Raw genomic sequence first — 23,850 nt, forward strand, 5'->3', positions numbered from 1 at the left:
CTAATACAACCCCCATGGGGAAGAGATAAGGACAGGAATTCCAAATGGAGGATACCTTTGTACCTGAGGCCTGAGGGACAAAGAAGAGTTAGGAAGCGCAAGAGGGGAAGAGCAAGGGAGGAGGAGCCTCACACTGAGGCGTCTATACAATAAGTACATTTTATCAAGCACCTCAGGTGTCAAGCCTATTTCAAGAACTAGGAAGATAACAATGAACCAAAATCTACCTCCTGGTGGAAACTCAAAGTGAGGTGATGAACGGCTGATGCTTTAGTGTAAATAAATAAATCACAGGGATGAGGTGGAGAATTCACGGACAAGGGCTACAGCACCAGATAGAAAGGCTGAGGAAGATGCTGATAAGCATATAACATTACCCCGGTGATGGTATAAAGCAAGCAAAGAAGAGAGCCATGTGTGCATCTCTGTTCCCTGTTGCAGCAGCTTACACTGGAGTCCCAGCATCTTCTTGCTCATCCTCAGGAAGGTGGAGGGAGGAACTGGATTGAGTGAAAGCAGGAGGCAGGCTCGGGAAGTATTTGGAAACCACAGTAAAGCAGGCAGGTCCTCCTGAAGGTGTTGGAGAACTTTCCCAGCTTCAAGGGAAACTGAGACATCCTCCATGATACTGACTGCCTGGAGTGTGTGATGCCTCCCCCGAAAAGCAAGCCATTCTTCTGAGAAGCTGTGTGCTTTGAGCACCGCTCTGACACCCGGGACAACCCCTGGTACTCATCACCTGCAAGCCGTGCTCAACGTGCGACTCTCCATGCCGCCTAACGGTTAAGTTTCATGGTGGCGACTGAGCCCCCACTTCCAGGCACTGTGGTGTGGCTTTGGGTACATCACCCTTACCTTGCAATTCTCATTTCAAACTCCAAGAATGAGGACACCCTGGGACCGTTACTTAGCTTCCTTTCCAGCTTCTGGGATGACAAATGAAGCGAGGTTCTCTGAGATGCCCGGTCAGGAGGGCAGGATGCTAAAGGGTGTAACTCCTCCACCAGACATCTTAAGGGCTGAAGTCAGCATGCTTGTGTGCATTCCTCTCAGGAAGACCCTAGCAGAGCCCTGGGAGGTGAGAGAGATCTCTGTGTGACAACACTCTTTCGTCTGGGATGGGGAACAGAGACACAGAGGAGCTGGGCAGCATGCCTGAAGCCACACAGCTTGCACAAGTCCAACAGACCCAGGCTGTCTGACTGGCTGGCTCCCTGCGAGCTTATGAAAAGGAACGACAGTTTGAGAGGGAAATTCCCACTGGGCAGAGAAGGCAAGCAGCCGGTTTCTTCTGCCCCTGACTCTCATCATGCTCTGTTGATGTGATGTACTTCAGGGCTCAGGAGGACCTGGGCCAGGGTCACTGGGGTCTTTCTGACAGGCCACAGCTAGAGCATTGAATAAGGCCCAGAGTTTTACCAAGAACTGCCGCCCACCCCCACCCCCCGCAAAAAAAAATAGCTTAGGGTTGAAACCAGGGGGCCAAGCATGGGACACACAGGACATCCCAATTAAGGGTCAGATGGGACCAGCCTTCAGCCCCAGACTCCCTGAAAGACTCAAACACCACAGAAAACACAGGCTGACATGTTTGCCTTCCTGTTCGGGGTTGCCTAGCAACCACAAGTGACAAGCTGCCAAGCCAGTGATACAATCACAGCAGGCAGATCAGAGTTAGCCAATTAAAACTTTATTTTTTTGCATTTTCCTTTTTTATCCTCATAATTTCATTTAGTCCTGACTGCCCTCAGACATGGATTAAAAAGCCTGCCAGAGAAGAAACTCACGCATATGACACAGTCAGAAAATATCCCCTTATCACACTCAGGTGATGAGTGGCGTGGAGAGAGATTTTATTAAAACGAAGGTGTGGGGGCCTGAGAGTCACCACCTCTCTGAAAGTAACACTCTGCCCTGGAGTTGGGGCCAAGGCTCCTGTCTATCCCCAGTGCCCAGAGTGGTGCCTGGCATGGAGGAGACACTCAGCAAGTGCCTGAAGAAATGGGTGACCCTGGGGAAAACTGTGAAGCTGGCAGCCACATCAGTGAGCCAATACCCCAGAATGCTTAGATGATAAACAAAACCTTAGTAACTTTCACGAATTTGCTCCCCTCTCCCCTCCCCTCCCATACCCTCCCTCCCCTGTCTTTCCCTCCCCTTTCCTCCCCTCTCCCTCCCCTCCTCCCTGTCTCTTCTCTTCCCCTCCCCTTCAGTCTCCTCTCTCTCTCTTCTTTTTTCTCCTCTCCACACCCCCTTCCTTCTCCCCCTCTTTTGTTCTTTCAGGTAGGACCTCTCTATGCAGGCCAGACTGGCTTCGAACCCGTGACATTCTTGCCCCCAGCCTAGGGCTAGAGGTTGTAGGCACCCACACGCCACACCCTGCTTCCCCACTTTCTTTTCTCTCCTCAGCTTTCAGGGTGGATTTTAGCAGCAGCAGGAAGAGTCCAGCGTTAGAATGGGAAAATGTCTGGTTAGTGAGAAAGGACGGCCATTCCCTGACGTACGCTGTCCTCTCCCTTTCCCAAGTCCCTCAACACTCTTCTGTGGACGGCAAAGCTCTCTGGATGTTCTGTCTCCTCCCACGGCAGAGACGGGGACAGCAGCACAGCAAATCCCGTCCTGAGGATCCCAGTGGTGTGATTCCATCCCAGCCCAACACCTGCTCCAATTCCGAAGTGTCAGCTCCATGGGGATGCGGGTAAATGAGGTTCTCAGAGACGGCAGCTTTGCTCGAAAATTTGTTTGTTTTACTTTAAATGACACATAAAAAAAGGCCTGTATAGCTTCTTTCCTTTAAAGCCCCGATGCATCGGGTGGGCAGCTCTGACCATCGGGGGCCCTTACAGTATTCACCGTCGGGCATTACAAGGCATGATCACTCTCTTGTCTACAGCCTTCTGTGGTCTAACAATCTTTGTATTTCATAATAGTTCCCCTTTGGGTTTTACTATCCTAGGCCACTGTTTGTTTGTGTATGTATGTGTGTGTGTGTGTGTGTGTGTGTGTGTGTGTGTGTGTGTGTGTGTGCGTGTGCGCGCATGCATATTTGTTTATATGTTTATACATGTGTTTATATATAAGAAGGATTCTGTGTTTGGTACCTCCAACCCCCCAGGGATCAGCTTTCATCCTCTTAAGGATGGAACAGCTTTCTTTGAGAACACAACCTGTAAGACAAAAGCCTCTGTCTTGGCCTCTAACTTGAGGAGCTCAGGAAAACAAAGGCAGCCAGTCTGTGCTCTAGAAGACAGACTTCCTGTAAAGCAGTGAGGAAGGCCTATCTGCTCTCTGAGAACAGGCTCCTTGTCCTGAGTTTGTGACCCTGCTGCAGAATTCACTAAGAAGCACTCTGGGCAGCATCGCCTTCTTATCTATCTGCACTCCGAGCTCTGTCTGCTCAGCTCGCGTACAGAGCCTGGTGACTCAACTCATGTCCACTTGACTGGGCTGTGGGGTGTCTAGAGAGCTGCTTGTGGCAATGACTTTTAAACAGGTATAAAGAAAGTCTATCCACTCTGCATAAAGAGGGCACAGGCAGACCAAAGACAGGTTTCCACTGGAGTCCACATGAGCCAGTAAGGTTGCTTGGGTTCCTTATAGGAAGATGAGCAGCATGGGGCAGCTACCCCACTAGAAGTCCCAGGTCAGAGTGGATGGCTTATGTGATGTGGCTGTGTGTGGAGGATTCTGACGTGAGTCAGCTTCTGATCCCCTGTATGACTCCCATGCCCTCCCAGAGTAGCCGGAGAGGGGAGCAGTGGTGACTCCGAGGTCAGGAGCGGGAATGTTAGCAGCCTCTTCCCATCACTACGGAGTTGGCTGTCACCCATATATTCTGATTTTAGGGGTGCCATGAATAGGGACTAAGACTTTCTCTGGGTCACCACAGCTCCTCTGCTCGGTGACCCTGACGGTCTCATCACGCTCAGACAAACCACTCTGTCACTGAGATTCATCCCCAGTTTGCTTTGTGTCATTAACACCTCTGACTGAAAACTGCCCTGGATCATCAGTGGTTACTGTTTTATATCGTTCTTCAAAGACATAAGATAAAACAGGTTATACTGCTCCAAGGCATAAAAGTCTCTGGCAATAGCTGCTGAATAAATTATATATATACATGTATGTCATATTTCACTGTTCTGTAGTGTGAAGTTACTTACCACATCCCTCCATCTTTACTGCAATATATGAAATTATTACATCAATAAGCCACCATAGTATGTCCTTACCAAACACTAGATCTTTCTTCTGCAGCATAACACCCTTTTTTGTGGTGTGCATGTATGTGTGTGCATGTGTGTATTTGTGTGTGTGTATTATGTATGTGTTTTACTATCTTAGGCCACTGTGTGTGTGTGTATGTATATGTGTGTGTATGTGTGTGTGCATGTGTGTGTGTGCAAGTTCACAGATGTGCATGAGGAAGTTAAAGGACACCTGGCACTGTTCATCAGTGATGTCTGCCTTCTTTGTTCTTTAAATACAGGACTTCTCATAGGCGAGACTGACTGACCAGCAGCCCCAGAGCTCCCGAGCCATCTCCCTAACCTCTGCCTGTGTTGTGACTTAAGAACGTATTACAGCGCCGGAAGCTTCTTGTTTTCCAGGGAAAGCTAAGAGCTGTAATGATAACCCTCCCTGACAAGAGTTGACAAATATCTATCAGGCCCACGAGGAGCGGGGAATCTTTTTTGACAACTCTATTATTTTTCTTTATCTCTAAATCTTTGGGGGTCAACCTTCCCTGTGGGAGATCAAACTCTTCCTCCTGTCTTCACTTTATATGAGAAAATAGGAAAACACTGGACAGTTCATAAAGATCTTTCCAGACATGACTCTGTAGACGGGTCTGTGGGGTACACGCCGTATAAGAAAGATTTGTGAAACATCCTATGTGCCCACAGACAATCGGCCCCACTTAGATGTGCTCACCATTTCTCAGGAATTAGAATTCCCCATTATCCAAATTTTCTTAGCCAACTTCTCTTTAGTTGTGAGATGTAGATAGCATTGTCTCATGTCTAGCATTATACTGAATTTGTTGCTTACATATGCATTTAAGCTGTAATGTAGTTTTAATTTTTAATTTTAATTTGTGAGGGTGGTATGTGTGTTTTGTGTGTGGCAGTAGGAAGAGATATTCAAGTGCCCTTATTTCCCTGAGATAGGGTTTCTCATTAAACTTGGAGCTGGCTGTTTTTGAGCTAGGCTGGCAAGTAACTGGCTCCATCAATCCTCCTAACAGTTTTGGGGTTACAGGAGCACAGGACTCAGCTGGTTTTTGTTGTTGTTGAAAGCGGGTTCTAGGGTTCTAAGGATCCAACTTGGGTCATCAGGCTCACACAACATGTGATTTTACCCACTGACCTGTCTCCCCAGGGCCCTAGGCTTATATTTTTCTTGACAGCATCCGGCTTGCTCCCTCCCAAGGTCTGGCCTGAAACCCGCTAGCTTCAGAGATCACAGGCAGTGCCCTGAATAGAAATTTAACTCCAAGTCACTAACAGTAATTCATGCATCTTGGTACACTTTGTCTTTAGAAAAATTTAACACAACACAGAGATGTGCGTACCACACATGTAAATGGTTCAATGGAGAATAACAAAGTGTGACTACCCAGGCAAAGGCACAGGATGTTACAGGGTCTCTCAAAGGACAAAACTCATTTCTCCTCACTGGAGGCACCACTGACTTCATTTCTCTGTTAAGTAAAAGAAAGGCTCTTATTGCCAAACCAGACAGGCTGAGTTCAATCTCTATGACACACATGATAATAGGATAGAAAACACCACACCACCCCTGACACGCACACACGCACAATAGAGGCAAAGACAGACAGACAGACAGACAGACAGACAGACAGACAGACAGACAGATGATAGGTGCATGTAAAAACAATGAGAACATAAGTAAGGTTTTGCTAATTTTATTTTGTTTGCTTTAGCAGATTTTTGTTTATATGTTCTTTGATGGTGCTAAATATGGGCTCTTTGTAAGGTATGCTGTCAAGCGATTTCATAGGTTTTATTTTATGAAGCAATACTCGCCATGTCAAGGCCACACTCCCGGGAACGATGGCTGAAAGTGTGTTACATTTCCTTGTTTACCAATCTGTCATGGGGCCTCCATAAATACCCACAGCTAGTACAGATTGAGGTCATTTCAGGATGATCTGTTCTCTCCCAGAAGTAACTTTGTTCTTCAAAGAAAAGCAACTCTATGCGGGTCCTATAGTTTGATAGATTATAAAATTATAGATGTGTAGGATGACTCACACTTTTCTGAGTTATAATTTTGACTTGATGTCTAGCATTGTTGGCGTATTTCTGTGACCTTTCTTAATTGAAATTTTTGTCTAATGAGAATACATTTCAAATATATGAGAATAAAAATATAGCACACAGACACAGTGTCCCCAGTCCTGTCCGACAGCAACAGAGAAGAAACTGAGATGCCCATTGTCTGAACTCAGGTGGTGATAGGAGAGGCCAGTTCATCTCTAAGTTTGTTGCTGAGAGCTTCAGTGCTTTGCAAAGAATTCTATACTAGAGAAGAAAAGGTGCAGTCTCCGTGCTGAGGAACGAGGTTGCTGACAGTTGATGGCACCATCTGCTTCTCTTCTGGCCAATGTGAGAATAACTCGTGTGGTCCTATGAGACGCCATCAGTGCTTTGATTGCCTTATTGTCTCCTCAAGCAGAATAAATAGTATGTTGGGCAAAGTAGGCATTACTAATCAATCCTGGACAGCCTAGCTATCCTGGCAAGGGTTAATCAACCAGAGCTGGCATGTGTGACCCAATTTTTGGCAGAAATGACTGCTTGAGGAGAAAGGGTCACCTGATACTTTGCCTTGGGAATTTTGACTTTTTCTCAGAACTGCTTTGCACATATATCTGGTAGAAGTAATAAGGGAAATGAGAATTGTCTTATATCACAGTTAGCATTTTTAAAAGTGGATGGATGGTTGGTCATATCTCCCCATCCAGCCCAAGGCCACATTTCTGATTCTTTCCATGAAATTCTGTCAAGCAGTCCCTGCTCGTTCACACCACAGCATGTCACACACCACCACCAGTAGATGTGAGTTGACACTTGAGGCAAACCTTTGATCACCCCTGCGTCACCGGGCTTTGATTGAACAATATGGCTTCCCTTCATCTGTGCAACTTTCATCCTTAAAAATCAATGGTGACCAATTTTCTCTGAAATAAAAGTGGAGTTATGTGTTCTTATAGATGTTTGAAGAATTTATTCCTTTTCTCTTTAAGTCGTCTTCTGGGAAGAGACATTAAATCACTGGATTTTAAAAAGAAGTTGGGAAAGAAAGTTTTAGATGCACACTGGAAACAGGCACGGACAGCAACGCCTGGTCACCAAACACCATGTCCCCCAACAGGACATAATGAGACTCGGCACGGAAAGATATGCACACTGTCACTCAGCAGGGAGGGTGGCAATGCGAAGCAGATGTGAGAGGGCAGAAGGCATCTGGAATCTGGGAGAGCTGAGGTTGAGCAAGAAGCTTGCCAATGTTGGGGGCTGAGCATGAATCCTTCTCTAGAGGGAGAGGCTAGCGGAGAAGTGAGCACATCTGGTTGCCTTTGGGTCCACACATCCCTCACACATGCTGTGTAAGCGGACCTTTGCATTTCATAGGATGTTAATACATCCTGGATTGAACCTTTGCATTTCATAGGATAATACATCGTGGATTGGACATTTGCATGTTGTAGGATGTCAATACATCCTGGATTGGACCTCTGCTTTTCATAGGATGTCAATACATCCTGGATTGGACCTCTGCTTTTCATAGGATGTCAATACATCTTGGATTGCTTCTAGAGAATCCTTGGGGAATGAAAGGCAAGGAGAAGCATGGGACTCATGGGAAGCCAGGAGATAAAGCATGGGCCATCAGTGGCCCCGGACTAAGAGCTCAGGAAAAGCCTGATCAGGTTGGCGCTTGTCAAGTGACATAGAAAGTCAAGGGTCATTTGGAGACAATCATTCAACAAAAGAGTTGCTTCTGGAAATACTGGAGCTGAGCTAAAGGGTAACTACCCGCATCCATGTGACACCAAGATCGTCAGGGACAAGAGGCAGACCAACCCAATTTCCATAAAGCCTTTGTGTTATACCCAGAGCAGACAACTCAAAAAGGTCCGACCTCAGAATTAGATTGAAGCACGGTCCCTTTCTCTGTTTCTAGCTTCTCCATACTTCATGATGTATTTCTGGAAAAAAAATCCTATTTTAATGATGCCAAGTTGCCTCCTTTCAGCACATTAAAAAAAGGGAACGATTGGCTGAGGCTGTCACGCTGATGGGAATAATTTTGTCGCTGTGCAATTTGGCTCTTGCTCTAAAGCGAAGCACACATTTTCCTCCAGTGTATTTTAAGCCGGAGACTTCTAAGTAAATGGGAGGTGGCTGATTTTATTTCTGAGTGCAGCCAGGCTTCACTGGCATGGGCTCTGATTTGGCCCAATCAATTTTGCATTCATGCTGAGAGGCGAGTTGATCAAGTTCAAGGAACATCTGTATCCATTTATCTGGGGTTGGATGAAAACATGGGAGCCTCTCCTTCCAGAAGGCTTGAGCCCTTCCAGGGACTGATGCAAGTCTCCCAGACAATGACCTTTAAAACTTCAGCAACTTCAGGCTTGAGGATGTGGCTCAGTTGGTGGAGTGCTAGCCTTGCACGCACCACGCCATGCCTTTCATCCTGGGACTGCGTAAGCCGAGTTTGGTGGTGCCTATGATCCCAGTATTTGGGAGATAGAAAAAGGAGATTAAAACTCAGGAAGAAGTTGCCCTCAGCGCCATAGCAAGCCCAAGACCAGCATGGGGCAACTGAGGCCTTGTGTCATAAAACAAAAGCAGCACCACCAGCAGCTCTGTTTCACTGGAGAATGGCCTCAGCAAATCTTTAACACAACCCCATCTTTGTAATTTATGGAGTTGTCTTTAGGAGTTGAGCTCTGCCAAGATTAGGCGTTTATTAGGGGAAACTTCATTATCTCATTAAATAGTCTCCAAAAAATGACCCAGCTGAGTGCTATGAAGTGTATGAGGGTCAGGGTGCCAACTCATCCAGACCCGGTCTCTCCTCAGCTACGTCAGTCTTGGTTTCCCCTCTTTTTTTATTCCCACTTTCTTAGCTGGCTGTCATAAATCTTGTGTGCCAGCAACTTACTGGCTTGAAGAGGGTTGTAAACATCTACTTGCTCAATTACATCAGGGCTTTCCCCCTTTATGTCAGCAATTACATTTATGAGGGGGGAAAAAAGGAGTTCATTCTCTAAACCTAAGGAGACACAGTCAAGCTCAAAGTAAATTAAAAAAAAAAAATAGCAGAGCAATCAACTTAACAGTTGTTAACTGTAGACAAGGAAGCAGGTCTCAGAATCCAGGGCACACGACTCCCAGGCCCAAGGCCCAGCAGCTGAACAGCCACGAACTGGAGTTGAATCATCTTTCTTTGCTAAACTGCTGAACTGTCATCTCCTAACCTCTGACAGGGAGTGAGGAGGTGCAGCTTCATCCCTGGGAGAATTAGGGGAGATGAATGGCAGGTCCTTCTTATTTTCTGCAAAGAAACAAATTGATTGAGAGTGGGTACTCCGAGGTATAAGTCTTTGTTCTGCCGGCCCCTGGGGAAGGAGGCACTGGACTCTGCTCTTTCTCTTGGGTGGGATAAAGTGGCCGTGGGAGAGCGGCTTGATGGACCAGCAGAATGAGCATCAGTCACAGGGACATAATTTGAATCACAGGATTCTCAGTTCTGCCTAATCTGAACGTACTAGTGGTGTGTGTGGGTGTGTGGGTACGCGCGCATGTATGTGTATATATGTATGTGTGTGTGCATGTGTGTGTATGTGTGTGCACACGCACGTGCACAGGCACGTGAGTTCAGAGGCCAGAGGTTGCTCATGACTGTTTTCATTTACCACTCTCCACCTTACTCTTTGAGTCAAGGTCTCTCCTGAACTTGCCATTCATCCATTCATACAAACCTGCCGGCCAGTGAACCCCGGGGAGCCACCCGTGTCCACCTCCCTAGTGCCGGAACTGAAAGAACACGCCATGCCACTACAGGCTGAACTCGGGTCCTCACGTTTGCGCTGCAGACGCTTCCCCCGCCGACCCCCCCCCCCAGGCTCTGGAAGCGACGTCGTAACAAGGTCCCCAGACACCCCCTGGGTCCATCTAAGATTGAACATGGCTGGATAGAATCTTGGGATTAAAAACCAAGAATATAGGTTGAACTCCCACATGGATCTAATCATCTCTGATAACCTTAAGTGAACTTCATCTTGTGTTCGGTCTCTGAGGAAGCCCTGTATGAGGACATGAAGAGCCCACAGGAACATGTGCTTTCTTACCAGAGAGACTAGGCAAATCAACCCACCTCATCACAGCCCAGCAGTGTCATGCTGCTCTTTTCATATCCTACATAGTGACATCCTTTTAGGTAGCACACCGACACCCCAGTCCAACAGCATGATCGGATAATGGGGTTTCTGACCGCTGTTCATAGTTGCTGTTGCAGCCAGCCCAGCAGGTGGGGCTCTTGGAGGGTTGGTTGGTGGGTAGCTTAAGTGGGAAGGGAGAGCTGAGCTCCAAGCTCAGGGTTCTTAGACCCTGAAGGGGTCTCTGAGCTTCTGCTACTTACCCTCCCCCCAGGAGCCCCTCTTGTGAGCCCTTGCTGCCAGCATGACTGTGGAGAGACTTGCAAAGTGCTTCTCCAGCGGCTCTGGCTCTCACACTTCGGCCTTTGCACTGTCCTGATCAACCCAGGCTGCACCCCTGTGTGTTGGCTCCATCAGACTAGACAGGCCCCAGAAGCACAATAAACATCGTGAATCTGGCAAAAGGACCGGGTTTTGATGAAGATGTTGGTACTGAAGAGAGGGAGATGAAGTGGGGGAGGGGAGGCACAACCAGAACGTAGTGTGCACTTGTGTAGCAGTGTCCAGCCACAAAATGTTGTCCGTCAGGAGCCCTCCACCTTGTTACTTTTGTTCGTCTGTATTTATATTTTATTTTATTACTTTGTTTTGAAAAAGAGTGTCGCAGTGGGGTCTGGAACTCGCAAATTAGTCCAGGCTGGCCATCCAATGAGCTCCAGGAACCCATCTGTCCACGACACCAGGCTTGTAAGCACATTCACCATACCCGGATTTTTATACACAGGCCTTCCTTTTAGTGCGGCAAGCATTTTACCAGCTGAGCCATCTCTCCAGCCCTTGACACAGAGTGTTGTGAGGCATGGTAGTGCACATCTGTAATCTCAGTGCTTGGGAGGAAGAGGCAGGTGGATCTCTGTGAGTCCAAGGCCAGCCTGGTCTTCATAGTGAGACTATCAAAATAGAATGAACCAAACCAACCACTGCCAAAAAACAAACAAACAAACAAAAAACAGTATGTCATATTCTGCTCCTTATCTTTAAATGCCACTTGCAAACCGACTTAGCAGTGCTCACAACATGGCTTTCAGATGAACAAATGAATGAATGAATGAATGAATGAATGAATGAACGAGCGAGCGACATTGGCATTGCCTGTGTTGGTTCTTTGTACCAACAAACTTGATCTAAAATGTTAAGGATTGAAAAAATGACCTCTCTTCTCTGGTGTCCCCAACAGCAGAGTCTCCCTTGTCATCCCTGCACTCACCCACGCTGCTTGCTGATTAATGATGGGATCAGTGCATTCCTGCCACAACCCTCACATTTTCCTAAAGCTGTATAAAAACACACAATTTAGCCAGATCCTCCCTCTCCTGGGTTAATGTCAGCCCGGGCTGATGCATCCGGAACGTGTCAAGGCAGGTGTCGGGTGGCAGACTCTGGGGTTCCTGAAATAACAGGCGCCTCATAAGCATGTGTGCAGGTATCTTGCTTCGCCGAACAGCTGGCCTTTATTTCTGTCCACTGCTGCCTCTCTTTTCATTTTGAAGGGAAGACAGCCTGTCAAAGCAAACCCAGGGAGCTTGGCTGGCTGCAAGCATTTGAAAGGGCAGAGGGTTTGGTGTGTGTATGTTTTTTTTTTTTAATTCTTTCCTTCCACCCCCTTTCCTTTCTCTGGATTTCAGAAGAAACAGAAGTCTTGCAGTATCCGGAAATGGGCAACGTAGCAGAGCGAGTATGTAATTTGGAAGCAGGCACAGGCACACACACATTGGCTTGACACTCCAGTCCGTACTGGCCGCCAAGGCAGTGTTGTTAGGTGCTGGGTCTGTGGACCATCAGGGTTCCTTTTCGCCTGAACTATCAAAGAGTTCTAATAGAAGCAACTTAAAACACCTAACGTCTATGAGCCCCATTCATCCAGAATGCTCACAAGTCAGTCCTGTAATTTCTCAGACATATATGTATCAAAGTATTCACAAGTTGTGTTTGAGATGAGGGCTTTGAATTGTTTCCCATTGGTTTAAATGTTTGTCACCAGGGTTGAGGCTACAGCTCCATGGTAGGGCCCATGTTTAGCATGTGCAAGCTCTCCCTCCTCCCCGAGCACTGCAGAAAGAACGAAAACTCTGCTGTGACTGCTGTACAGATCTTCCAACAGCTAAGTAGGCAAATGCCTTATTGAATAAATCTTTTTATAATAATTTTTTGAGACAGGACCTGTGGTTCAGACTCTCCTGGATCTCACTGTGTAGCCAATGCTGACTTTAAGCATTTGATTCCCCCACCTCTATCTCCTGAGTGTCGGGATGACAAGCACGTGCTCTCACATCTGGGGGATCACTGTGCACACCAGACAAGCATCCTACAAACTGAGTGACATCCCTTGATTATATATATTTTTTAATGTATGATAGATATACAGTCAGTCAGGAAGAGCTGAGTTTTGCTGTGATAACGAGCATCCCCATTTCTCTCACGCAAGGACCCAGGATATGGGGAGTCCACTTGGGGTGTGCGAACACCACGGCAGGCGAGAATCATCCAAGCAAAACCACCCTTCAGCTCTAAAGATTTTCTTTCAGCACTGACATGATCCTTTTATGCCCATATTTCATTGAACAGAATAAGTCAAGTGCCCAAGACACTGAGAAAGTAGGATGTCCCATACGCCCATGAGAAAACTCAGCGACATTTAATGGATATCTGTGTCTGATGGACATATTGGGCTGGTGTGTCCACAAGACCTCATACTTGTCCCTCCCTTGGGTCTGCTGGTGTGTAGATGCTAGTACTATATTACCCACCCTCAGACAACGGTATTCCACACACCCCACATGCTACTGACTTGGAGCAGTGAAAGTGTGATGCCATTAATTGCTCTAGACCGTTCAGATGTAGAGAAATAGGAAAGGGTGTGAGAGTAACACAGGAAAACTGTGGCTCTGTTTCCCTATGCAGCAGGAAGCTCTTCCTGCTCAACCACAGTTGCCAGCCTTCCGCCAACTCCAGAGAATAATAACAATAATAACTTCTGCAGGAAATACTCACTATGCAGAGGACAGAATTTCTGTCACAGAGTACTCAGGTTGAGAGAGAGGACCTAAGTTTTAACGCTGGGACAGAATGTATGAGAAGGGCACAGCATCAGTGCTGCTTGAGACTATTCAGAAGCAAAGCTCAGAGCTTAAAATTAAAAATAAAATAGTCAGACCTGAATGCAGAGATGAAAATGTTGGGGTCACTCGAGCTGGATCACGTTTGATGTCTCAGCCACACTATGAACAGCTTTAGCCAAGTCCTCAGCAAAGAAGTGGAGGCTGAGATCAAGTTAGGGGACATCTGCTTATTTCCTATAAGCCTTGCCGGTACCCACCCATCTCAGACCGTATCTGGTAGATAGCTCTTTGGATGGCACGGTTCACTGTGTGATTGATGCTGATAGGATCATGGTACCAAAGTGAATTAGCAAGTCACTGGTTCCCAGATGAATCAGGTCCTAGTCTTGGATGAACTGTGTGTGTGTGTGTATGTGTGTGTGTGTGTGTGTGTGTGTGTGTTTAAATGTAAAGCAAATACTTGCATTGCTTTATCTGTGGCTCATACTGGGTTACCTAATTCATTTATTCTATTAATGTTTACTGATTCCTTTGGGATGTGGTCTTTAGAAATCACAAATTCACACTTCTATTCCTTGTGTGGATCTCCTTCAGAGTCCACTCCTGGTGGGTCACAAGATCGGCAGAACCAGTTGCATGGTTTTTGTAGCTTGGACTGTATTGTTTCTAATTTTTTTTTTCATTCTGATAAAACTTACGGGCTGGTAAGATGGCCCATCTAGTACGGGTGCTCGCCGCCAAGACCACCCTTACCAGCTGACTGCTTGAGTCTGATTCCCAGAACCCACATGAGAGATGGAGAGTATAACCCACCAAGGGCCATCCCCTGACCTCCGCACCCACGCTGCGACATGTGCACGCCCTCTGTCGCACAGACACATACAAACGATGCAAAAGAATAAATGAATATGAGAATATGATTTAACATTTATAGATAATAACATTTCTCCGCGTCCCAAAGACATCCTGATAGGATAGTTCTCCTCAGTGAAAGACTGGATCTCTCAGGGCACCCGGTCACCCCTTTTCCCAATCTGTCTGCACTGGGCTCCTGTATACCCACAAGTTCTGTGTTTCACGCGGATGAAGGCACTCCTGAGTTTGCACGTATCACCCTTCCCCATCTGTCACATTGCACCAATCAAACATACCCCTCAGCAGATGCCTCCGGTGTGTGAGACACACAGGGAGACAAACACTAAATGCCACTTGTGTGGGAGACAGTAGAGTAAGCCCCCACGGCAGTTGTCACCAGCTCTCATCTCAGATTTTCTGGGGGAGTTTCGACTTCAAATAGCCTGTCTCACTGTCCTCAGAGGCACTTGTATCTGGCAGACCGCATGTCCCAGTTTCTGATACAGGGAAGGCTCACGTTGTACGCACTGTACACTCTGTGGTACCCTGGCGATGATCCCAATCCAGCTGGTCACTTTCTTGGTGAAAGACATTCTGTCTTCTGAAATTCTGTGTGCAGAAATAAATAGGTTTAAGGAAGGAAAACACGGGAAGGGAATGAAAAGAAGAGTTTGGTGGAGGCAGATTTCACAGTTTAATGATTTATTTATTTCTATGCTACATTTATGAGTGTTTTGTCTGCATGTCTGTCTGTGTACTGTGTGTGTGAGTGCATGTGTCTGTGTGCACAGTTTCAGTGTGTGTGTGTGTGTGTGTGTGTGTGTGTGTGTGTGTGTGTGTATGTGTGCACGCTTTCAGGCACAAGCATGCACAGTTTCAGCAGAAGCCAGAGAAGGGAGAACTCATTCCAGATGGCCGGTAACAACCACATGGACTCAGGAAACAGAGCTGAAGCCATGTCTTCTGCAAGAGCAGCAAGCGCTCTTCATGTCTGAGCCACATCACCACTCTCACCTTGTTCACTCAATAATCCCCAAGTTCCTAGAAACGACCACTCTGCAGCGACGTAGATGTGATGTCTTCTTACAGGTGCAGGCGCTTTCTACCTGATTAGTGCCTTATATCTCAGGTCCATTCACCACTGAATGAGACTTTTAGCAGCTGGAATCACCAGGTGATGCTGTGTGTTAAGTCCTGACATGGCACACAAGAAATGCTAGTGTAAGCGATACTAGGTGACTAGATATCAAATAATAAAACCAAAGGTAAGCCGTACCACACACCACGCCCTCCTCCCCTCCTTTTAGTTTTACTATGACTAGTCTCAGCTCTTGGTTATTCTTTTTGTGCATGTGTGTTCATGCATTCATGAGTGTGTGCACGTGTGCGTGTGTGCGTGCATGCGTGTGTGTGTGGGGGGGGGGTGGGTGCCAGGAGAGAACATTGGGTTACCCTTGAACTAGAGTTACAGGAAGTTGTGAGCTGCCCATGCTGGTGCTAGGATCCACACTTGAGTCCTCCGGAAGAGCATCAGGATCTCCCAAGTGCTGAGTCATCTCTCCAGCCCCCATTCTTGCTTCTTATTGTTTCAGGAAGTTTTAAAAGACTGGAGAGATGGCTCAGGGAAGCAGTGGTTGCTTCTGCACAGGGCCTGGGCTCAGTTCCCATCACTCATGCCGGGGCTTGCACCCTCCTGTAACTTCAGTTCTAGAGAAATCCAACAGCCTCTTCTGGCCTCTGTGGGCTTCTGTAAACAAGTAGACACAAACACGTACATATACAAACAAATAAATATTGCAAAAGAAAATTTAAAGCACATTCTTGTGATGCATGAGAAAATTTGAAGTTGCGTATTAGGTGTTATGGAACGCGTCCGTTCTCTTAGGTGTGATAATGGGTGCGTGTAAAGCAATTGCCTTGTCCTGGTGAGACGTATTTAGACACAAGAGGCCACAGTATCTTCAAATTTAAATAGTTCATAAAATACACAGAAACATGCAAATATGATAAGTAACAGTTTAGACTGATGGACGGACAGATAGTTTTATACAAGACGTAACAGACTAGATGAATGGATAATATTATACTAGACATACTAGAAGTATTAACTTATAGGATTGATAAAAAGATATTCTATGTGGATGAGTAGGGAGATGAATAACGTGGGGATGGATACTAGACACATGGATAGTTAGAAAGCTAAGTGGATGACAAATAAATGGATTAATACCTACAAATACTACAAATGGATTGATAGATAATACAATGGTTGAGACAGATGCATGGATAGATAGGATATTACATTAATATCCTAGATGCTAGATATTTGTTTGTATGGATGGCTACAAAGATATATAGAAATGGGTGGATGGATAGATGCTGAACAGGCAGATGAGTGAGAAGACAGTGCTATTTAGGTAGACACATAGATGGAAAGATATTATATAGGATGCATGGACAGGCAGAAAAATGATAAATAGATAAAATAAAAATAATAAAAAGTGTGGCATCTAGGCAGTGGTTGTCACATCATTTTTACAACCTTTTCTGAATATCCAAGCAGCCTTTGGGGGAAGTAAGGCAGAATGTGTGCTGCTGGCAGCTCCGCCCGGCTCCCAGGTGTCCTCTGAGAGTCTGTGCTGGGACCTCACCTTATTTCCCACTTGGCTTCTCAGACAGGTGGCTGCAGGGCTGCCATGTCATCCCTTTGTGGGATAGGGACAATCCAAGCCCTCTGGCGTGGTTTGGGTTGGTTTGGGAGGGTAGTGCCCAGAATTCTGCCCTTTGGTACAGAGACCTAACTTTCTGTGTTGAACTATCTCTGTGTACCACCTGTGTCCTGTGGCTGCAAGGTCTTTCTTGGCCCTGGATAGACCCCAGATCTCTCAACTGCCTACATCACGAGCTAGAAAGAGGCCCTGAACAACCTGGACCTTACAGCCTCCACTCTGAATTACTCTTCTCCCACTTCCCCCTGAGGCACAGGAACCAGCTGTGACATTCATCTGTTGATAATGCACTGTAAATCTGTCTGACCTGAGCCCCAAGGCAGTGCTAGGTGGTGGGTAAGAGGCTGGTGCTGAAGGCTTTCAGAATTAGAAGTTAAAGCCTTGTGTCTGCAACCTGGATAGCTATCATGAATCTTTCTATTAGAAAGCTTTCTCTGTGATTAGATGGAGTGTCACTGAGCACATGCTCCCCGGCAGTGGCTGGGTCAGAAACCAACCAAGCATCTTCTGGAAGCCTCTGTGTCTGCCATTAGGACTCCTGCTGCTGCCTCTGTCTGGACCATGGTCACAGGCAAATGGAGCCCAAGCTGAGCCAGTCACTGGGACAGTCAGTAGCTGACAGGGACATCTGAAGAGAGATGCTGTGCAAGTCCACCTTGCTCCTGTCTGGGGTTCAAGCCCACTTCCCTTAGGTTAAAGGTCATAGCTACCCTTAGCTTTTGTTCAACATCCAAGACGTCCTGTATGCAAGCTGAACTCTGTTGTGTTGTGGCTTGAATCTGTTTCTCTGATTCCTTTTGGAGAGCTTTTATTTTGTCTATTTATTTGTTTGTGCTGATTTTCGAGACTGTCTTGTGTAGCCCAGGCTGGCCTCCGGCTTGCTGTATCATGAGGACAAACTTGAGCTCCTGCTCCTCCCTCCTCTGCCTCCCAAGTGCCAAACATATAGGTATGTGCCGCAACAGCTAGCCTGAGTCAACAGCTACTTCTAAAGATCCTCTCTTAGAGTAACTAACTCTTCCTGAGTTGCCTAGGATTTGCCTGGTGTTGCCAGTGGTAGCATCACACACATAGATGGGACACTCTTTGGTTACAGGGAGGCAGAGTGGGTAGCTGCCCCTCCTTCCTTCCCTCCATCCCTCTCTTCTTTATAGATTATCCTCCCCTTTCAATCATAACCATTTTAAGATTTTTTTCCTAGCTCCCAAGTTCCCGTCTCACCTGGGAGGTTCCTGTAGCATCTATAGCAAAGGTGACCTGCTTACTTGATGGATGCCATCAGGCTGCCACTGGTACCCCTCTCCTAGCTCAGCCAGGCCCGTGGCTTTAGCTATCATCCTATAGCTTCCATTTTTAGAGGGAACCTAAGCCAGATACACGTGCCTAGGGTCCCATAGAGAGGGACTAAGGATTGAGTCTCAACTCCAGATTAGAGGAGAGAGCTCACAGACCCTTCTTACCCAACTAGTTCCAGACACAAGGACCATAGGCCATGAGCAAGACTCAAGGACAGGAAGATGTGGGCTGCACATGGGTTGTTGTCTCTCTGTGGACAGAACATCAACACCTTTGTCCTTCTCGTTCCCTCTAGAGCTCCCATCCTGCTACCTCCCATCTCACCCTTCTCCACTGCCCAGGCGATACCGGAACTTTTCTTGGCTGTGTATCTCTTCCGCCGGTACAATGACTCTCTCCCTTGATGACTCTCCCTTCTGCTCTACAACATATCCTCCGGTGGGTTGACTGTCTCCCACTTACTGTCCTACAGTCCTCCCTGCACTGAGTCTGGGGGCTGTGCGTACAGCTAGCCTTGGCCTAAGTCACTAACTCTATCGGGCTTTGCTTCCCAAGTCTGTAAGACAGAGGTGCCGAAAATGAGCTTTGCTGACAGACACAACTGAAAGGAAGGGAGGTTTATCGTGGCTTTTCTGGTTTCAGAGGGTCCCTCGTGATCTGGATGTGGCAGAGCTCGTGCCTGTGGGAGCATGTAGCAGAGACCTCTCACACCATGATGAACCACAGGAAGCAGACAGAACTAGACAGGAGCAGGAAGCCGACGTGGCTGTCAAAAGCTTGCTCTTCGTGGCCTACTTGGCCAGCAAGGCCCAACTTCCTACAGACTCCACAAGCTCCCCAGATCTCACCACCAGTTTGGGACTAAATAGATTCACAACATGAGTCACTTCCAGTCCAAACGGCAATAGCTGCTTACAGTGAAGGGAAGAGACAGACAGAAGACAAGGTTAGAGTAGCGGCCACACTCAGGGCCCACTCGATGCTGAAGAACCTTCTAGGCTGCATTTGCCAGCTTGTTGAGTCTGCACCAGCATTCATAGAAACACTATTCTCAGTCTTCCAGGAAAGGAAGAGGAAATACAGATAGTTAACAGCAAGCTTGGGAGCTCCAGGCTGTGCATGGCTCCTAGCTGATAAAATCTAGGTTACTCATCAGTGTTTTTGTTTGTTTGTTTCTTTGCTCACTCATCTGGCTTGGTTTGATTTGACTTTTGAGACAGAGTTTCACTCCAGATGCCCTGCCCCAGCCTCCCAAGTGCTGGGATGCCAAGCGTGTGCTCCCACACCTGGCTCTTGTGGCCATTGCAGATAGTGACCACTGTGTCTTAGCTACTTTCTTGTTGCTGTAATAAAACACCCTGACAAAAGTCACTTAAGGGAGAAAGGGCGTATTAGGGCTGGGGAAGGTATCAGGTAGAGGAAGCACAGTGACAGGAGCGAGAAGCTAGAGAGTCACATTGCATCACATGAGGAAAGCAGAGTATGGGCAGGAAGGGGGCTAGTTCATAAAGCCGCAAGGCCCGCCCCTATTCCACTCCTTACAGCTCCATAACAGCACCACACACTGAGGACCAGGTGCTCAATCAAACACAGGAGCCACATCTAAATCACAGTAGAAAATGGCCCAGTTCAGTTGTTACAGAAAGATGTTTCAAGAGAGAGTCATCGGGGAAGACTGCCCAGAGGAAGCATCACCTGGTTTGAGACCCCAGTGATGAAAAGAATGCAGGGAAAGCGGGTATAGTACATTAAGTCAGGCCCTGCACCCCCCCCCATGGAAGGTCTTAAACACCCCGTGGCAGTTGTAGGCCACCACGCTCTGGGTATGAGCTCAGGGTTGGGCATTTGCGAAAACCTCCAGGGAGAGCCAAGACGGAGATGGGCTGATGGAAGACAGGGCAGTGCAGGGTGCAGGCCCTCCCTGCTTTTTTTCTTCTGGGATGACTTCCACTGGTGGCCTGGACTTCCTGTTCGCAGCAACCCTGTGCTGGTGGACAAAGGAAAGACCAGGATAGAAGGAAGTCCTACCCAGGGAAGATTGTAAGGGCAACATCTCTTCGTGAGGTAAAGGAGAGGCCAGGAGGGGCTGCATCCATGTCACCTTCTGGCTCCCAGCTGACAAATGACATTCTGAGCCTGTATCTCCTCAGAGGCTCCTAAGCTGACCCAGGCAGATATCTGAGAAAAGACCAAGCTGTCCTCTAAGATTAATGACTCTGGAGAAAGAGTGAAGGGAGGGGGAGGGCTGGGCAAGAGCTCTAGGCATGCAGGCTGCTCCTAGCGTGCTCTGGACTGACTGTGATGAGACCCCAAGGACCTGCCCATCAACAACACCACTATGCAGGTTCTGTGCCCCTTGTACTCCTCTCCTCAGCCTCGGAGGCATGCTGCCTGCTCTTCCTGTAGGAAGCAGTTGAGCCGTTTGTGTGCCACCGAGTGCCCGCCAGGCTCTCTGCCTCCATACAGCCTTACAGTGTCTTACTGCTAGCTGGTTTCTCTCAGGAGGTGCCCTCTGGGTGTCCCGTGTCTCCTCACTTACATCAGTCCTACAGTCTTTCCTCCTTGCCTGCTGACTCCTGGATCCTTTCCGTCTCCCCACCACTATTGCATCAACGCCACTTGTATCTCTGAGTCGTCTTCTGTGCGTGCATGCACAGGGAACTTGTATTCCTCTGTCTCCATCCTTCCCTGTCACCTCGTCCGTCTGTCTCTCTATGTATCTGTCCTGAACTCTCAGCTCCCCATATCTGCCCTATCTTCCCTTTCCCTGATACCGGCTCTGTGTTTTCCCAGAATTCCCTCTGTTTTCTCACACCCATGCTTCAGTACCTGCCTTCCCCCTGCTTCTTTCCTGAGAGCACAGTGATGTCTGGTCCTCTTCTTTCACCTTCTCGGCTGCTGTCCATAGCAGATGTGTCTGGGATGTGGCGAGAGGCAGCCAATCTGCCTACTCACTTACCTGCTGTCTAGTGGCGAGGCGCCTGGGTGATGGAGTGAGCCTTCCCCTGCTACACTGCATGACCTTTGCAGAACAACCCTCCCCCGACCCCGGCCCGCCATCCTAATTCTGTTGTCTTTTCCCCACAGGGTACAAACAGAACAAATGGTTCTCCTCAGGCCACAACTTCAGTCTGCCTCAGTGCTGTTGAGAGTCTGTGTCCACAGGCAAGAAAAACTGCAAACCAACTCTGAAGCTGCAAGATCTGCTCGGGACTTGATAACCACAGCTAAGATTTAATAAACCCACATGTTTGGTGTGTGTTGTGCATTCACAGTGCCTTTCCACAGGCATCCTAGAGGGAAGAGGTCACCACTCCAAGCTTTCCCAGAGGAGAATCAGAGAAGGAGGCCAGGAAGAATAAGACACCTTCCCAAAGGCAGTAGAGCAACGTTATGCAGGGACGTGGCCCCTAGCCACTGTAGCTCTTTCAGTTATTTCAGATGCTATAAAATTTAAAATAGTTTCTGTGTTGTAAGAGCCACATTTCAAGGACTCAGCAGCCACCTGGGGATAGTAGCCACCATATAGCAGTGCAGTGGTAGCCTGTGACTATCAGTATACGGACATCAAGTGTTAGCTCACCATGGTGATGGGGCTCTGTAGTCATGTTAAGGTAAAATGGAAGCGTATTGAAATAGCCCTGTGCCATTCCTTGGCCCCAGGCCTCGTTATGTCTGAGGCTGCTCGTAAGTCCCCAAGCAGCTCCAGAGATCCTGTTTCCAAATACCCATAGACAGCCTCCCCGCCGCCTCACACACCTGCCTTTACAACCCAGCTTGTGTCTGAGTTACCACCAAGGAACGCTGTATTTTCATTACAGGAGAAGGAGAGCGGATGTATGTATTTTTCTAAACGTCGGGGGGAGGGGGAGGGAAGCACAATCTTATGCCAGAAATTGAATTTTCTTATTCTGTCTGGTGTCCGGGGCTTTGAACCCTTCCACAGCATGAACAGCGGATCCTGTTCCACTTGATCAAAAACATTTCACAATGCCAGCTCCTTCTGCAAGGTCACCTTGAAATCGCTTCCCTGCTCGAAGCCTCCTGAATCTTCCTTAGCGTAATAGAAACATTCTTGAAAACTGAGTGAACTAGACTTGCTCAACCCTGTGCCCTTGCCAAGAAAACGGCATCTCACCTCTCTGTAACAAGTTACCCAAGAGAGGGCCGTAACTTAGATGCACTACAGTCTAGGCGGCACCAATAATGCCCCAGCATCCCCTGGTCCCATCTATTCAGGTTGAAAGAACTGGCTTCGCCCAAAGCTCTCTGCAGGCAGCTGACTCTTCCGTGGTCCTTTTCAGCTGCTTGGAAGGAGATCTCACCCACAGCATTGTATCCTCCCAAACTCTTCCACACAGGGTTTTCATTCCTGCTGGCTCTGCCCCACCCCCAACTTGAGCTTTTGAAAGTCCCCTAGTTATGGTGTCAGCCATTCTAAGTCTCCAGATTGTCCCAGTAGCTTATGGTCCAGGGTAGCACAGTTGATAACCATTAGGAGAAACCCAGAGTGGGTGGGCTGAGGAGATAACTCAATTAGTAAGGTGCTTGCTGTGTAAACATAAAGACTTGAGTTCAACCCTAGGGACATATGCAAGAAGTAAATCCACATGTGGTTCTGTGTGTCCAGCTATGGAAAGTTAGAAACAGGTAAACCCTGGGCCTCACTGGGCAGCCATCCTAGCCAAGCCAACAAGAGACCCTGTCTTTAGAACTAAAGACAGATTGTGCCGAAGGAACAACACCTGAAGACTGAGGATAATCTGTGGTGAGGTCTACACACACACACACACACACACACACACACACACACACACACACACACAGAGAGAGAGAGAGAGAGAGAGACAGAGAGAGAGAGAGAGAGAGAGAGAGAGAGAGAGAGAGAGAGTGATGGAGAGAGGGAGACACACACACAGAGAGAGAGAGAGACAGAGAGAAAGAGAGACAGAGAGAGAGAGAGAGAGAGAGAGAGAGAGAGAGAGAGAGAGAGAAGATAAATAATAGTGCTTTGTTTCCATGAGTGGCCACACGGGGCCTCTTCTGTGGGTAGCTTTAGTGTAGGGCCATTTGAAATGGTTAAAAAAAAAAGGGTGTTTGGGATGCTTCTTAACTACATAAGGAAAAAAGAGGGGCATTTATACACTGGGACTCTGTAGTGACATAGAGATTGGGCTGAACTCCAAATGCAAAGAGTATTTATAGCTAAAGAGCAGAGTGGTGGAAGACGGGATGGAAGCTAAGAATAAGCTCAGGTGTCTTGCTGAAGGCAGAACAGGTGACACAATAGTGAAGGTGGAGGACTTTCCACAAATGGATTCTGCAGGATTCTTCCTGGAGCTGGAATTGAAAACCCAGAGGAAGAATAGAGATCAAAGGTCAAGATCTGATCAGAAAGAGGGTCTGGAGTTCTTTGCTAGAGTGAGGTCACGGT

The 23,850-nt window shown here is 47.5% G+C and overlaps 1 long non-coding RNA gene across 2 annotated transcripts in view; it reads left to right on the forward strand.

The window, feature by feature from the left end:
• LOC311588310 overlaps positions 1 to 22,239 on the forward strand; it is a 414,683-nt gene extending 392,444 nt beyond the window's left edge. For both annotated transcript variants that reach the window (XR_014776147.1, XR_014776148.1), the window contains exon 6: positions 21,504 to 22,239. This is a non-coding gene — a long non-coding RNA (uncharacterized lncRNA). The remainder of the gene's footprint in view (positions 1 to 21,503) is intronic.
• Positions 22,240 to 23,850: the final 1,611 nt, after the last annotated feature.

Source organism: Acomys minous (assembly GCF_964271855.1).
Source record: "Acomys minous genome assembly, chromosome: 2".
NCBI classification, from domain to species: Eukaryota; Metazoa; Chordata; class Mammalia; order Rodentia; family Muridae; genus Acomys; species Acomys minous.